At 45.5% G+C, this 14,911-nt stretch overlaps 1 protein-coding gene across 3 annotated transcripts in view; it reads right to left on the bottom strand.

Annotated features, from left to right (window-relative positions):
• Positions 1 to 14,911, bottom strand: part of ROR1 (receptor tyrosine kinase like orphan receptor 1) — a 156,593-nt gene that overhangs the window by 85,866 nt on the left and 55,816 nt on the right. The window contains exon 2 of one of the 3 annotated variants that reach the window (XM_067001266.1): positions 4,054 to 4,147. The exons of the other annotated variants lie outside the window; for them this stretch is intronic. The gene's annotated coding sequence lies outside the window, so the exon portion shown is untranslated. The remainder of the gene's footprint in view (positions 1 to 4,053; positions 4,148 to 14,911) is intronic. 3 annotated transcript variants of the gene reach the window in all.

Here is a 14,911-nt window from a genome sequence, read left to right as displayed (position 1 = left end):
AGAGGGATTTGATTTATAAAAATCCCAAGGACCGTTTCACTGTCATTCCTGATATTTACGCAAGAAAAAGGGTACGAAATGTAGGTGGCCTGTATTTAAAACAACAGGCTCTTTTTGGCTCTGCTGGTAGGAACTACAGGCACGGTGCGGTGCTGCATGAGCTGGATCCCAGGCAGGATGGGAACAGCGTCTGCAAGCAGAACGGCCACTGGGCCCTCTCCTGGGAACGACGGTTTGGATTCAGCTCGCGAGCAAAACGGTGCTGCAGGCAGACGCACACAGAGCTATCTTCTTCTGGAAAGCATCTGATGCAAATATTTCCAGTTTGCTCTTAAAATCCACGCTGTGTTTTGTAGATGCAAGCAATTAATCTGTTTTCATGCGCAAGATAAATGCACTGCATTGAGCAGCTGGCTGTATTCTGCTGGTGTAAACTTGCAGCAAACCCATTTCAGCTTGCTGCAGCTCTGAGAAACACGGAGGGAATCGGGAAATCCTAGAAATGGGCGGTGGCCATAAGCAAATAAAAATCTATGTCATTCTATTTTTTTTTTCACTGTTTTCGGCATGAGCACTTACAATTGCAATTCTTTCGCAACACCACGAGGATGTCTGAAACCTTGTTTAAATTACAGAACTGAGACTTGCTGAAGCAGAACACAAACACCAAAACAACTGTGCTTTCAGCTGTTTTTCAACCTTTCCTTCCAGTGACATGAAAACTTTTTCTCCCCAAAGACTTCATACAAGTGTCAGCTTCAGTCATTGCAGTTTTACAAGACTATAAAGTTAGCAGCCTCTAACATCCAATTAGCAGTTCCCTATATAAAGCAAAACCAGTTCCATACTATTGTATTTGTAGCAACCTGAAGTTGACCGCATTTCTTCCTTTCCTTGCCTAAATACCAGCTTGCGACTCATTTTCTTTAGAAGACTGAAAAGAGAAGTGAGAAGGATTAACACCCCTAACAATTAGTAAAGACACGAAACTTCACAGATTTGTAAAATTAAAAATAATAATAATAATTAGAGGTCCATAGCTGGATTGATTTGGTTCAGCTAGAAGCTATGCAGCTAAGGCAGCTGACTTTTACCTTGCTAAAAATCATGGCGTTTTCTGGCCATCTCAGAAATATTTGCACAGCTTTTTGTCCTGTGGTCTTTTCCTCGCTGCTGTTTCAGGTCAGAGCCATACCTGAGGATCCTCAGCGCAGCCCTGGCTCCTGCCGAAGCCCATTAAGAGACAGTTCCCAGCCTCGCAGGTTTGTAGTTCAGCAGACGAAACAAGAACAGCAACGGGAACGAAATGCTATCCTCAGTTTCGCAGACGCACGAGGGACAGAGGACAATTAAGCACTCAGGTCATGCAACACCCGTGTTCACACAAGGGATGTGTTTGCAGCCGCACTCTAGCACTTGACCCAAAATGCCGTTTCCCCAGCAGCCACACACGCGGATCGCTTTTTCTCACCTGGAGCAGGGCACAGCCCCTGGCCATGCAGCAGGGCCGTGGGGGCTGCTCGCCCGCAGGACCGCGTTAGCCGCAGCCCAGCCGGCTGGGAAGCGATCACAGCCCTCGGCTTGGGGCCTGCGGGGCCACATCTGGAGCGCAGCTCTGCCTCCCCCACGCCTCCCCTGGGAGAGTGAGCAGCAAAGCAGAGGGCTCAGCAGGACACTAAGGTGGCCGGGGCTGGAGCAGAGCTAGGAGGGAGTCCCGGGGACCTGGGCTTGCGTTGCCTGCAGAAGAGAAAGCACAGAACAGAGGAGACGGAGCCAGCAAAAGGACAAGAGAAAACAGCCCCAAGCTGCAGAAACTACAGCTGGATACAAACCCAGGATGAGAACGGCTGGGCGCTGCAAGAGGGGCCCAGCGGGGCTGGAGAACCTCTGCTTTGGGGTATTTTCAGCACCAGCCTGGAGAGGGTCCTGGGCAACGTGATGCCACTTTGAAGCTGGCCCTGTCCCAACAGGAGGTGGGATGAGCTGACCGCCAGCGACTCCTTCCCAACTACATTTTTTTATGATTTCTAAATTCCAGGCATCGTATCGTTATGCTCGCGCAGGATCGACAACAAAGTAGGTGTGAAAGGCAGGTTGAGAGCAACACGACCCCTCTGCTGTCACTTCCCATTAATTCTCCAGCATTTACACATAAGATTACAGCTCGCTGGGTCACGGACCCGGCACGAAATGGCAAGTTCCTACAGAAAGGTGCTGCTTGCAGCAACAGATTCTTGCTGCGTGTTCGTGCGAAAAAGTGTTACCCCCATCCCACGTGTCTCTCCCAAAAGCACTGCTTTCTTTGGATGAAAACACGTCCAAAAATACGCTTCAGTGAGAAACGCTGCTCTGGCAGCATCCGCACGCCAGCTCCCAGGGAGCTGCAGGGCTGCGACCCCGCAGGGCTCTCAGCACAACCAGCTGGCCTGAACTCCCTCGGGCAGCCCGGCTGGGGCAGGGGACAGCAATCCCCCCGCCTCGCCCCGAAATTCACTCTCCAGCATGCGCGACTCGGTCAGGCTGGCTGTCGCACCGCATCATGTCGTCGGGGCCGTGACTTCCCACGACTGAAACAACCCAGAGCAAGTGATGTGAGGCAGATTGCATCTGACACCCAGGGAAGACCTCGGTCCATGCGTTTGCCATCCAGAGCCCTTCGTGTTTAATGACTGGAACACTGGATCAGCAAAACGCTGCATGCAGGTTACCCAGCGCCGTTCCCTGAATCAGCAGCCCGTGCAGGGAGATTTCTTCCCTTTCACTGTCTGCATGCTGGGACATGGCACCCCATCCAGCCCCAAAACAGGAGGCCAAACCCCGCTTCTGCAGAAGCTAAAGCTAGAGCCCTCATTTTGTCTTTCCACCACTCCGTAAGAGATGCAATGAAGTGTCCTAAGGAAAATACATGTTGCACAGCATAAAGTACAGCTCCCTGGCTCTAACTTACCAACAACAGACAAGTGAAAACGCAACGTACAATAAGCTCTCTATTTGACCCAAGAGCAAAACAATAGTTATTTTAACTAAGAACCTTTCCTAGGAGTACATTTCTTCTTTAAAAAGGTAAAGCTTGGAGTCAGACTACAAACCTATGTGATTTTTTCACTAAAATAATCTAAAATAAATCAACCATTCTCATTAAAAGATCAAATATGAAAAGTTTCAAGAAGGAAACATGCTCATTTACACAGTCCTATTTTGCCAAAACCAAGTTTAAATGATTTATCCTAACGTGTAGGGATTTATCCCAGCCCTTCCCTTCCCTTGTACCTTTTGCATTTTTATCCTTTTTCATCTCTCTTCCATTACTAAATGGAGTTCCTTAAACAGGTGTGAGCCCACAGCCCAGCTGGCCTGTTTCCTAAGGACTCGGAGGACTGTGGTGGTGCTTTTTGTTGTTTTTTGCTGCAGGCAGAGACTTTCATCAGCAAAATTGAGTATGACTCTGTGTACCTTCACCGCTAAAGTTATGAAAAGAGCATCCACTGGGTCTCACTGGGGAAAAAGGGAACTGGAAACTGGGTAGGAAAAAAATGGGAACTTCATCATATTTGGGGCGACAATTGCCTTGATGTATCTGGCTACAAAATCTCCCCCCTGGGTTCACCCTGCTTCTCATCTGATTTACACAGGCAAACAGCCTGACCCAGCTGCAGTGCTTAGGACTGCTGAGGTTTTCGTTTCCCAATCTTCCCTGCAGCAGCATGTGCTCTGGATGAAGAATGCCTTTCTCAGGTTAAGGAACTTGAAATGCTATTCAGTGGCAATATTTAGACACACCTACAGAATTCTCCAATTACTGTTTCACCTACCAAAACAAAAAGTAGCCTCACGCTCCCTCTGACCTCTGAGGTTCAATGGAAAGTCAGCTTTGGCCACCTGGGAAGCCAGTGAATGAGAAGCTGGGGGAAAGATAAGGAGTCAGCTGGGGAAAATAAAACTAGTGTAACTGAAGGAGAAACATTCGCTTGGTTTTGGCCAGGACAGGAGCATCCATCAGGCAGCTCTTGGCTGCCTGTCGGACCTTCGCATGAGACTGAACCTAATGCTGACCTACTGCTTTTGGCTTCCAGGATCCTCCGTCCTCTAACCTGGTGTGCGTGTCCAACTCCAGTAACACTGTCCTTGGACTTCTGATGAGTTTTGGCTGGGGAGAAGAAGGGGAGACAAAAAAAAGTGAAGACATCTTACTCTCTTTAAAGATTTATGAGATGCAATTTGTGCCAGTTTCAAGTATGGGTCAGCGTGAGGGGTCAGGAAAAGTTCTCTGCTTTTTGTTTTGTTTTAAGAAATAAAATAGAATTCGCTTCAGAAATCGACCGTAAGATGCCTGTCACCAGAAAGATTTCTGCACATCCCAGGAGTGACAAAGAGCTTCTGGGAATATCTGTGTCAGTCTGATAAAAAGCTCTAGCAGAATTCCCTCGTTTCTGCCTTTACGTGCACAAAACCCTCAAAGCTTGTTAAGAAGGCTTCTTCTACAGGAAGATAGGCGCTGCAGCAATGAGGTTTGTTTGCAAATCAGCTCCAACAAGCACAGCCTTTCCTCAGAATGAAAACCTGGTTGAAAGAAACGTATTGTAATTTTTTGCATTCTTTGAAACTCAGATTAAACATAAATCTAGAATAAACACCGGAAACATTATCCTCAAGGAAATGATGACTGCACACACAGGCTAAACAACATTAGAAGGAAAATCAACAGTAGTCAACCAGAAAAGAAAACACCACACCTCTCTCAACTCTCCAGTTCATTATTAAAAAATAATAATAATCAAAAATAATCACTCTGTGTGAACAAATGTTAGAAAATGAGCAATGACAGACAAATAATACACCATTATATTATTTTCCACCTTCTAGTGGGAGGTGTCCCTGCCCATGGCAGGAGGGGTGAACTACATGGTCTTCATGATCCCTCCCAACCCAAATCATTCTGTGATTCTATGATGACACCATGCTCATTTTTAAAGCACTAAAGCAGCATCTGTATATTAGGTTAAACGTAAGCATTATCTAAAGCAAGAGTAAGCAAAACTCTAGAGATTAAAATATGATGCTTCTCTGCAATATCACTAAGTTGGAGACGCAATCCAAGTATTAGAGATTGCATGGATACAAACACAATTATTTTATTTGTGACTGGAAAGAAAGTCATTTAGGGTGAATACATGGACGTAGAGGGGGAAAAGGCAGTGTAGGGCCACCACACAGATCTCAAAAACTTCTGCCACCCAAAAGGAGCGCTGCACCTCTCGGATGCAACCGTGTGGCATCTGGACAAGTTTAGCTGGTACAGGCACGAGAAAAGAGTTTTTTCGGAGACAAAAGTTTCCAAAATGTACAAAAAGCAAAGCTGGGGAGGAGGGAATTTTGGGGGAGTCCAGACGGGACTCCAAACAAACCTCAAAGAGTAGCACGCTCCCGGTCCAGCTCCTCAAGGGACCAGATGAGCTTGCACGAAAGGCGAAAAACTTCCAAACCTTTTCAGACATCCTGGCTACCGCTCGGGGGGGGGGTGAAGCCCTGAGACAGACAAGATAATATCCTGCTACTTAAGACCTAGAATAATAACCTGCAGAGGATATTAATTAATTCCCAGCAGAAGGCTGCACAGACGATCTCAGAAGGGCCCACATTTCTCACCATTTGCTCTGTTTTCATTTAATAAAGCTAAAAATCTCCCAAAGCCCTCTTTCTACCAAAGCCAGTTGCCATCTCCAGCGGGAGCTGCATTACTTTCTCCCTTCTTATCCATGTCAGACACATGCCCAAGTGGGTTTCAGCATGGCATATATAACAGATCTATATATATATATGACATATATAACAGCTGCTTGCAACACGGCCTCCCCTCAGCGAGGTTTGCTATCTACAATTTGAACAAGAGCAGCATTATCGCCATTTTACAGCTTAGGAGGGGAAAGTTGATTTACAGCCACCCATAAATCTGTGCTGGTGCAAAATAATCAACCCAGATTTCTTGGTTTGAACACACTTCTTTTTTTTTTCTTTTCTTTTTTTAAAGCAAAAACACGTGTTGATTTATGACACGATTTTTTGCAGGTTCACGTTGATCTTAATGAATTGTTTATGTAAAAACAAAAGCTTCATACTGGCCTGAATCCTCTTTAGATGGCTTCAGGGAAATTGTAATTATTTCAATTGAAATGACCTTTCATTTCGAATTGCTGCTGAATGTAATTGAAAACTTAAAGCAGTCAAAACCAAAGAAGATGGTTGATTTTTTCTAATAAAATTATTTGACTCTAAGTGAATCTTTTTCCAAAGTTTTAACAATGATTTTTAAATGTTCGTTTTCCATTTGTTCCACTCTAAACGCTTCGCTTCGCAAAAAATCTACCATTTGCCAAATTCCCAGCCCCGTGCTTTGCTCAGAGAACAAAACTGACTGCTCCGAGTTGAGATCCAAACCTCACACTCCGCAAGTGATTTGTCAGCATAGCTGCCCCACGCTACAGCACCCTTCCTAGCTCTGGCTGGGAAACAGCCGAGGAACGAAGGTGAATGGAGAGAAGCAAGGCAGCAGGAAGGGAGAGGATGGAGAGGAGCCAGGTGAAGGTCCAGCAGGACGAAAAGAGCGAGTCTGAATGCTGGAAAAGGCAGCTCTCCTCCACGGCCCGCTGCGGGCAGCCAAACAAAAACCGCTGGGAAAGCAGAAGAGAGTGGAGAGGAGCATTTCCGAGAGGCTGTGCTCGGGCTGATTGATCACAAAAACGTCAGCGCCAGAGGAATACTCGAGTTCATTGGGTGGTTTTGTGTGCTGAGCGCCTTGGCCATGGTCACCAGATCTGGTCCTGGTAATTTCCCCTGGTGGTCACCACACTCCTCCTTCCCCATAAGGAACCCGACTTTTTAAACCAAAATGAAACCTCTCCCGTGTGGCTGTTCAAGATATAACAATAAATTCTATCTGGTCTCTTCTAAGAAGAGCAATGAAAGTGATACAGGCGAGTACCTGAGCATCGGCTCTGCCACAAACACAGCTGGAAGGCCCTCATTCATACCCAACCAAAATACAGAAAAGTAATACGGCCAAATGCATTCTGGTGGTAGAACCGTGGTGCTCTCTAGGGTCACGGCCAAGAGCAGAGACGGGGGTTTCAGAGCCGGTATTCCTGCGATGGTCTGCAAGGCAGCCCTGGAAAGGTGAGCCTAAATCTGCTAAAGGCGTCGCGGGGGATTTCCAACCCCATACCTGCACTTCGGGGCTCGTGAAAGGATCAGGTTTTCTTTCTATTTAGTCTGTGCAGGGAGCTGACACAAACCAGACCTGACAACCTTTTAGTAAGGAGGGGACTTCACCTCCATTTACGAAAGGGCAGCTGCAGACTGCACAAAGAGCCCGTCCCGTACACGTGGGATGCAGCAATTCCTTTACGCCTGCACACCAGCTATTTACCTGTGTTTCCCGAAGCGAGCGCAGGGAATTCCAGTCTTTATTTATCTTTTAAACGAGAGAGAGTACAATTGATTTTCTTCTGCACTGGAAAGGATCTTTTGAAGGAATATCAAAGGCTTTTGTAAATTACTTAACTTGTAGGGTTCAGCAGTGGCTAAAGACCTGCACACTTCTTAATATTTATTTGCACCACAGACAATGAAGTGCCTTCTTATTTGTGGAAGCCCATTAAAAATAAACAGCCTGAGATAACTTGGCTTTTCAAACCTTCTTGCACATTCGGTTTATTATTGTCCTTTCCCTTGCTCTTATCCAAACAGCCCTGACAGCTTGTTTATTGAGGGGTCTGCAGAGGTCTACCTATGCAAAGTGTGCTGTTGACAGAATCAGAGAGAATCGCAAACTACAGCCTGAATTAAAAATGATAATAATTAAAAAAACTTAGATCACAAGAGCAAACTGCTTAATTTGTGGCCAATAACCGTGCAGCACTCTCCAGTGGTTCAGCACCAATGAGTTGGGATTTTCACCTGAAAAGTTACATGTGGCATCTTTCAACTTGATGTTGTATCACCACAAATATCAGGCAATAAAAAATCCACCCATAAAAACTTCTGCTTGTGAGATTTTTACGTACGGGTAGAACTCCTGATAACTTCTAGTGAATTCCATTAAAGCAGAAACATAAATGTCCATATATTCAGTGAAGTTGTTCAATGAAGCTGTACGTATGTTTATATGTAAGCCTGTGCACATTTGCACAGCAAAGGACGCATATTGTTCTCTAGACAGATAAACTTTTTTTCTTTTTTAAATTTGATTCTGGGAGAATGTTTAGTCTTGAGCCAAAAAGGTGCACGTTTATCCACGCTACGCTAAAAGCATACATTGCAGCCATTTAGCTTTCTCAAGCACTACTCCATTAACGTCCTCATCATTTACCCAGCACCATCTCGGGGAAGATCAAAGGTAGCTTAGTTTCCAGACCTTCTCGGAAAGGTAGTCTGTTCAGTGCCACGTGGTCTTGGGAGCTGTTAACGAAGACACTGAATTAAGACAACCCCAACCTGGCTTCAGATGTACCGTCAGTCACGCGAAGGAGCTCGGGGCAGCCCTGGGCTAGACCCAACGGCTCCCTTCCAAACCACGACCGCGCCGCCTGTAAGGCAGCAGTTACCGCTCGGGGACAGCTCGCTCGGCCACTTGCCTCGAACAACACCGTTAAACCCACTTGTAAACACAGGGCGAAGTTCTCGCCTTGTTGATGTTCCTCAGTAAGATTATGGCTTTGTCTACAGAGCTCTCATGGATGACATGGTTATTAAAAGCAATAATCAAAAAAAAAAAAAAAGCTTTTTTTAAGAGACAATTTAGGGGCTTTTAGGAACCATGTATAAAATGGAGCCTCTTCAATGAGGTCATAAAAGGCTTTATAGCTAAGCTCTGATAGCAAGCACATGCTGCGATGCTGAATTTTGTGCTGAATTCACATTACAATGCAGTGTTAGATAATTGCTGCACGACCCTAAGAAAATCAGAAACGCAGAGAATTTTTACTCAGGACTAAAACTGCATCACCGATTTCCACAAAAAACATGCTTTACCTTTGCTTCATGCCTGTTCACAAACCTACTGCTACTCGCAAGGATGCACAACTACAGCTGAGGGCACAGTCTGAGAATAACAGAGTTGAGGGGGTGATGCTAGAGCTAGAAGTGATTTTTGTAGTTCTGTCAACGACGCACAGGAACTATGAAGAAATCTAATTTCCCTTTTCAGGGCTCTGGTGGTTTTGCTGAGCTCAAAGAAGTCCACTCATTCCTATATATTTTATTTGCAGATTATTATTAAGCAAACACGACCCCGAACCTGCTCGTGCAGCAGGCTGCCAGAGAAGAACAGGCTTTTTGCAAACAGCTCAAGAGTTAGACAAAGACTTGCACGTTGTCTTACTTGGGTACGGGGAAAAAGGATTTCCCACCCGATGCAGATCTGGGGTGTGGTTCGAAGAAGCTTTACTACATCTTCTGCACACAGAAATTGGCATAAAGGGGAAAAAACAACAACAACAAAAAGGTGAGAGGCAGCTGAGGAGGCTCTTAAGAGACAGAAGGGAAGAGAGGAGACAGAAACAACCTTTTCCTGGGCTGCTCCCTCTTACGTCCATCCAGTGAACCTTGGCTCCTCCGAGTCAGCTCCGTCCCAGGCTGCTCTCCAGGAAAAGCGCTCGCACACAGCGACGTCCCAGGCCGTAACTCAGGGCCAACACAAAAACCTCTCCCTGGCCCAGCTGCATCAGGAGATCTTTGCTAACAGGCAGTATTTACACGATGGACTTTAAAAGCACTGAAGTGGAAACCTGGATTTGGGGACTTGCATAAAGGCGATTTTTGACCTCAAGGTTTCACAGCACTGGAGCAGTTACAAACTATTGTGCCAACAAGTATTTAGGGAGTCTTAAATCCAGAGACTATTTAGTTGTTGTGCATGCACGCTGTTCCCAGGAGTCCTGAATCTTGACTAAATGTTTGCTGAAAAGCAGGAATGCTATGTGACTCCCAAAAAAAGATGAGGGTAACTTAGTCTCGTATTGTTTTCCCTATCCAAATTATCCAAAAGGCACTAGTCCATAAAGTGAGCTAACTGCCTGGAAAACTTCACACTTATTAAAAACAAACCCATTTTTATATTATTTAGAATTTATTTTTTTTAAGACAATCCCTCATAAAAACAGACAAGAGTTTCTGCTTTTGCCTCACATGTAACCCAAGAATCCCTGAAAATGAAATTCAAAATGGAAAAGCTGAAAGGAAACCAGCAGAAAAACAAAGTGCAAAAAGAAACCCACATATTAAGCAGAAAGACACCATGCTACCCACTCCTTTCACCGCAGAAAGGATAAAAAATCTAGATAGATCTGAAAATGTAAACGAAAGCTTCATGCAAAACTAACCAAATAATCACACTGTCTTACCATGCTTAAAGAATAATGGACAAGGCATCTCCTTCACCGCAGCACCTGACAGAGCACCTAACGGGCAACACTGGGGACCACTGCTACCCTTTCCCATTTCCATTTTTCCTTTTTCGGATCACAAACGGTAAATCTGCAAGTGTTTGGAAGTCCAGAACAGATCCTCACCAACTGGGTGCTGGGGTAGCTCCATTACATCTAACTGAGCTATAAAAAACTACATTCATCATTCACTTACATGTTAAAATTTGTTCCAAGCAATCTTACATATTTTTCCCATCTTCTTTTGAAGTTTTCTTTTCACGCCAAACACAGCAATATTTACTCTGTTGCTAATACAGGAAGAATTGTTATTTATCAGGTCAAAGGAGCTATTTGTACTATGTTTTTTGGCTGAAGCACGCCAAGTTTAATTGCTGAAATAGCCCCAGACTTTGATAAAAAGGAAAAATAACATTCTGTATTGCTAGAGGAATTTCAGAGCATATAAAAGGCTGTAAAATAACATTAGTGGCTCAATTTAAGAAATGTCTTTCAAAAATGTAGCCCCCAGTGCCGGCTCTAAGCCCTGCCATTCATCAGCTCGCGCCACCTCTTTGCAGCACCTGCACCACCAGGACAGTGCTGGGAGGTGCAGGGCGGGCGCCTCTCCTCCAGAGGCAGGGGATGGGGATGAGTTTCACATTCCCAACCAAAAGTTGTATCTCGGGTTTTGCATTTTGTGACAAACAGAGAATATTCTCCATCCGAGCACTGCTCGAGAACAGAGTACGGTTACCTCAAGTTCAACGGTCAGGGCCAACCACCAGGCATGGAGAAGATCTCTGAGAAGATCTCTGCGTTTTCTGAGGTCCATGAGATACCCCTGCAAAAAAAACTGCCAGATCCACCTGGCCGAGGAGTCGGGAGCTTTTGGGAAGCTCTCGGTAACGTTACAACTGGTTTGCTAAACCCCGGCACTTCCTTATCTAGGGTGCAACAATATTGACGTATTTTCCTAAGGACACTGCACAGCTCCTTAAATGTCAGCAGCTGGCAGAACGGAGAGTAACTGCTCAGAGGACTCTGTGAATAAAGGCTGGGCAGCATCTGACCGATGAGGCGAGGCCCTGATCGCAGACCCCAGGCACTTTCACTCGAGTTCACTTCAACAGCCCGAAAGCATCCAGCCCCACGGGAGGACCGCTGCTTCGCAGCCCTGAGATATACCAAATAAATAAATAACCACGACCTACATCTGGAATAAATATCAATCAGCGAGTTAAAAAAAATGCATGCTATTCAAGAGGTGCTTGTATCAACCTTAAATTCTCGCTTGGTAGCAGAGTAATGCAGAGACTGAAGCAATGTAATAAAAACGTCTGGCCCCAGATATGGTACTTAAGGGTTAAGTGTGCAGCCTGCTGATTGCTTAACCTTACCTAAAACATATGGCTTTGCACTTAAGGGTAAACCCGTGGAAAGAAACCCAGTGCCCAGAGTGTGTGTGAAATTCTTTGAAAGGTCACTCTGAGGCAAAACGTATCTAAACACTTCGCTTGCACACATTTGTTTCGGGAGACCTCACTGCTCCCAGCCTGCAAAGACCACTGAGCGCCCTACACCCCTATGAAAATAAGTAACAAAGCCTGTTTAATTAATTAAGCAAGTGATTCATCCACGAGCAAAGGAACAGCAACCAGTTCACAAGCACACGAACCAGCCAAATAGCCTGTTTTACCGTTCCTTGCGTTGCCCAATATGGGATGGACACTTGCGACCTCCAGCATCCTGCCATCTTTTCATTAAACACTAACGAGCTGCAAACTGAAAACTTCTGATCGCTCTCGCTCGAGGAAAACCCAAAGGGGCTGACCAAAAAGCACCGAGAAACTCCTGCATCATCTCAAGCGAACAGGGCAGGACCTGGCCCCGGCAGCACGGCGCGCTCTGCAGGAGCAACCCCAGGGGACACGTGCTGCAGGAGGCAGGGGCGACGCCAGGCTCAAGTCCTTGCCTTCGGCCACCTCCTGCCCTGTTCTCACCATTCCGGGCCCTTGCACCATTTACAGACATCAGAACACCACACGCTGTGCACTCTGGTACGTCCTTCTAACAGCTCTTGTTTACTCGGTGCGTTTCCTTAAGCAAAATCGTAACGGAGAAGATTTGGGGGTTTTGGTGTCCTACAAGTAGCCACTCTGGTGCCATACATATCGAGATTCCTGATTTTGAGTTTTTCACCTTTGCGTGTATTTCACATGGTCTGTAAAATCTGCACTGGGACCTCTGCAAGTTTAACAACCAGCAGCTTGTGGATTTAATACGGCCAGCACTTGAGCAGATGCTTAAATTCTTTGCTACACTGGAGCAAGGGGCGATATCCAAAAAGCTCACAACCTTATCGCAGCGGTAATAAGTCAGTATGAGAAGCACAGTCGGACTGTTCAATATTCTACAGTACACGTTTCCTCCCAAGAAAAACCCAAGCGAGTTCATTCTGTCAGCAGCATTCTGATTAAATCTCTTAAAAACGGGTAAGGAAGAGCAGGAAGGAACAGGAACATCACAATCTGCTCATAGAAGCTGGTCATAAAAAGTTAGAAACCTTTAGGGAAAAAGCCTGAATAAAGGTACTAGACAAGTATGAGAACATTTTCAAATGTCCCTTAACTTGTAGAAGTTGCAGAGTGTTTCACAAACAGCACTGTCAATTCCCTCCAGCACGTTTTTGTACAAACTCTAGAAACCAGCCTGCTGGCCCAGAGGACACCTTGCAAGCCTGCAGACCTGCACTCAGAGCAGCCCAGCTGCTCTGCTCAACACTCACTTGCCCGCTGAGCAAACACTTGTCTGCTTGGACAATTCAGAAAGCAGACCTTCTGCTCTGCCGTGTAAGTCGGTGCCAGTGCGGGGAACTTCTCCACGACACTCACAACCGGGTACAGTCCGCGAGCTGCTGAGCCAGGCGGTGGTCTGGTGCTCATCCACCTCCTGTGATGCTTAAAGGATCCATGGCTTAGATTTACTGTTAAAATGAAGGGTCAAGTTGCTATCCAGTCCCAGGAAAACGTTCCCTGGCAATACTGTGACCACATTAAACATTTTGCAAACATAAGCCTGGCTGGGGCTTCACATCTGCAGTTACCACATGTAAAAGCATTTGTTTATAAGGCAAAAGTAGGATTTCAAGAGATAAATAGTTAGAGGAGGTAATATGTACTAAACATCTTTGTAGAAGAAAAAAGGTAAATTTAAAACACCAAACTGATAACAGAGCTGAAAGGTTAAAGTTAACAAAAACTGTAACACACTAGCAATGGTAATTCTAACTGATACTAAGTACTTTCATTAACAGCTAGCTTTGTAGATAGCATCTCAGGTGCGAAAGCATAAATTATCTGTGCATCGTACAGAGAATTTAGGGAAACAGCTCCAGTTAGCTAAGGTGAATGTCTGACTCTGAACTACAACTTCTCAAATACATAACGAGCCACTAGGACCTCACTGCGGAAACACTACCTAAAAGACTTCTTTTTTTGTAATGAATTTCACAGCAGAGTGTAGAGTTTCAGATGCTCACCTCTGACGACTCAAAATGGGACTTGCGAAGGGTAAGGCCAATACAACGCTGTAGGAGTTTGCTCCTTAGGTAATATAAAATGACGTACACGTGAGTAAGAAATAACAGAAGTTCTGTTTTTGTAGAAAGTAAGAAAAGGGCAATCATATTTGTATAATGCTTAATCCATACTCTTGCCTTTTTGGACTACCATTAATACCATGCCAATTACAAGTGCTAAATTTTACTGCATGGTAAAACAACGTGGGTAGTACGGGAAGCAAGACAGAACAGCTTTATCGCTGAGATTAAATAGGAGTTTGTTGGCAACGCTATCAAACGAAGCATGATGCACAAGTCACCAGATTGCCACATCACTGAAAACCCAGCACGTACCCACAACCACCACCAGTGCCGTTTCGGTTCCACGTACACACAAATAGCTGCTGGTTCACTGGGACCCAGGAGGACACCTCTTCCTCCCCACTCACAAATAGGGATTTATTTGGGACTTAAGTGGGGATCCTGCCTTATGCAGCCATCCAAATAACATAAACTTCGTATGTAGTAAATAATGGTGTGTAAATAAATAAGCGTGCAATGTGCGCTTTCAAACCGAACCGAACTTGAAATGCCATTTCGGTAAAAGCCGGGTTTCAGAGCATAGCGTTTGGACACTTTGCACCAGCGCACCACACTCAGCGGCGCTGAGCTCAGCCTTCCCACATTCCTCTTGGCTGCTCCCCACGCTAGATGATGTGGTGACAGACATGAAGGGATGAAATCACAGCGCTATCTTTTTTAAATTGCCAGAAAAGTGATTTCTCACCATATGGGATCCGTAACAAGGCTGAAGCCTCTTACATCGCTCTTTCCTTCCCTCGGCGTGACACAGTTCCCCACCCGAAATTCACCCCCTCAGCAGTTTCACCGCGGTGCTAATCCAAATGGGTTTTATCTACCCCGACACGTA

This window comes from Anser cygnoides, chromosome 8, assembly GCF_040182565.1.
Source record: "Anser cygnoides isolate HZ-2024a breed goose chromosome 8, Taihu_goose_T2T_genome, whole genome shotgun sequence".
Taxonomy (NCBI): domain Eukaryota; kingdom Metazoa; phylum Chordata; class Aves; order Anseriformes; family Anatidae; genus Anser; species Anser cygnoides.
Note: the sequence above shows the minus strand (reverse complement) of the source record. Positions and strands in the feature narration are given on the sequence as shown.